Consider the following 2,574-nt stretch of genomic DNA (forward strand, 5'->3'; position numbering starts at 1 on the left):
TATATAATTTGATAAATTATATAATTGATAAACATATATTGGCTATTCAAAACGTGGACAAAATCAGAAAAGTCTATTAATTTGATAACTTATATAATTTTTATCTTTTGTAACTAATAGGATATTCAGTGAATTCACCGAGTAAAACGTTCACCACCTTTCATACGTTCACCACCTGTAACTCGATCAAGACATCTAGCCAATATTGTCGCCGTTGATTTTTCTTTAGAATCGTCATATAGTCAACAAAGTACTCCAATTTAAATTTCCGATAATCCATTTTTTGAACCCGACCTTACAATTGAGAACCCGGAGGATATTCAAGGACAATTCATAGATCCTGAACCACTAATCATTCCTCCTGAACCACAAATTACTCATCCAGAGATTGTTGAGGAAGAAACTATTAAATCAGAATCGTCTAATGATTCAGATTCAACAATTTCAATCATGGAAAATCAGGAACCTCTAAATATGGAAGATCGAATTAGGGCTAAACGCACTGGCCAAGGTCATGCCATTACTCAACCAGACATTAATGCACCATATTATGAAATCAAAGGACAAATCCTACACATGGTAACTAATCAATGCTAATTTAGTGGTGCGCCGAAGGAAGATCCAAACAAACATCTTCGTACCTTTAATAGGATCTGTACTCTATTTAAGATCAGAGAAGTTGAGGATGAACAGTTCTATCTCATGTTATTTCCCTGGACTTTAAAGAGAGAAGCCAAAGATTGGTTAGAATCGTTACCTGAAGAGGCGATTGATACATGGGAAGTCTTAGTTGAAAATTTTCTTAAACAATTCTTTCTGGCATCTAAAGCTGTGAAACTTCAAGGAGAAATAGTTAGGTTCACACAAAAACCAAATGAAACTCTATATGAGGCGTGGACAAGATTCGGAAAGTTGTTGAGAGGATGTCCTCAACATGGTTTAGACACTTATCAAATAGTACAAATATTCTACCTAGGATGCGACATTACTACACCAAAAGACATCGACATAGCAGCTGGTGGTTCCATTATGAAGAAAATCGCAACTGAAGCTTACAAAATTATTGATAACACTGCCTCCCACTCACATGAGTGGCATCAAGAAAAAGACATCGTTAGATCATCTAAAGCGGTTAGAGCCGATTCTAGCCATGATTTGATTCCATTTCTGCAAAGTTAGATGCTTTCAAAAGACGAATGGAAAAGATGACTAAAGATATTCACGCAATACGCATTAGTTATGAGTAGTGTGGAGGACCACATTTGACAAAAGATTGTCTCAGTATTGAACAAATAATGGAATAAAGAGAGAATGTTTCATACATAAATCAAAGGCCTGGAAATAATTATCAGAATAATTATCAACCGCCAAGACCAAACTACAATCAAAATCAGAATTATAACCGAAATGTTCCATACAACAACCAACAAGGTCCTAGCAATCAACAAGTATCCAACAATACTTACAATCAGCAAAGACCTATTTTTCCAATTAAACCACCACAAACGGATGATAAAAAGACAAATTTAGAAGACATGATGTAGAAGCTAGTTGAATCTCAAATGCAGTTTTTCAAAACTCAGAAACAAACTAATGAACAAAATGCTCAGGCATTTAGAAATCAACAAGCTTCTATTCAAAATCTGGAACAAGAAGTAAGCAACCTAGCAAGGTTGATAGGTGAAAGAAAATCGGGAAGTTTACCTAGCGATAAAAATGCTAACCCCCGGAATGTAACAGCTAAAGCCATTACCACGAGAAGTGGTATTACACTTAAACCACCTGAAATGCCTGTAATTTCTGATGACTCTATTCCTACTACACAGGCACTACAACCTGAACAAGAGAAGGAATCAGAACCGGTAGTTGAAAAGGTTAATGAAGATAACACAGTTAAGGCTAAACCTTATGTTAAACCATACCAACCACCACTTCCTTACCCAAGTAAAATGAGAAAAGAAAGACTTGAAGCCGAGCAATCCAAATTCTTGGATATGTTTAAACAAATAAATGTTAATCTTCCTTTCATTGATGTGATTTCAGGAATGCCAAAATATGCTAAATTCTTGAAAGATCTAATCACAAATAGAAAGAAAATGGAAGAACTTTCGGCTATTACTATGAATGCTAATTGCTCTGCAGTGCTGTTAAATAAACTACCAAAAAAATTATCAGATCCAGGAAATTTCACAATTCCATATTTTCTGGGTAGTCTTAGTTCAATAGAAGCATTGGAAGACTTAGGTGCTAGTATAAATTTAGTGCCGTATTCACTATACGCTAAACTAGACCTCGGAGAATTGAAACCAACACGAATAAGCATACAACTAGCCGATCGATCAGTAAAATATCCTTGAGGGATAATGGAAAACATGCTAGTTAAAGTTGGTACTTTAGTATTTCCAGTAGATTTTGTTATTCTGGACATGAAAGAAGATTCTCGAGTTCCTCTTATATTAGGAAGACCATTCTTAAACACGGCTAAAGCAATAATAGACATGTTTGGTAAGAAACTGACCCTAAGTATAGAGGACGAGAGTGTTACCTTTTCTGTTGATAGAGCCATGCAACAAC

The 2,574-nt window shown here is 35.4% G+C and overlaps 1 non-coding gene across 1 annotated transcript; it reads right to left on the bottom strand.

The window, feature by feature from the left end:
- Window positions 1-834: 834 nt before the first annotated feature.
- LOC139879095 (small nucleolar RNA R71) lies at window positions 835-941 on the bottom strand. The gene has a single exon (XR_011769946.1). It is a non-coding gene; the product is annotated as a small nucleolar RNA R71 (small nucleolar RNA).
- Window positions 942-2,574: the final 1,633 nt, after the last annotated feature.

The sequence above is a fragment of the Rutidosis leptorrhynchoides genome, chromosome 11, assembly GCF_046630445.1.
Source record: "Rutidosis leptorrhynchoides isolate AG116_Rl617_1_P2 chromosome 11, CSIRO_AGI_Rlap_v1, whole genome shotgun sequence".
In the NCBI taxonomy this organism is placed as follows: Eukaryota; Viridiplantae; Streptophyta; class Magnoliopsida; order Asterales; family Asteraceae; genus Rutidosis; species Rutidosis leptorrhynchoides.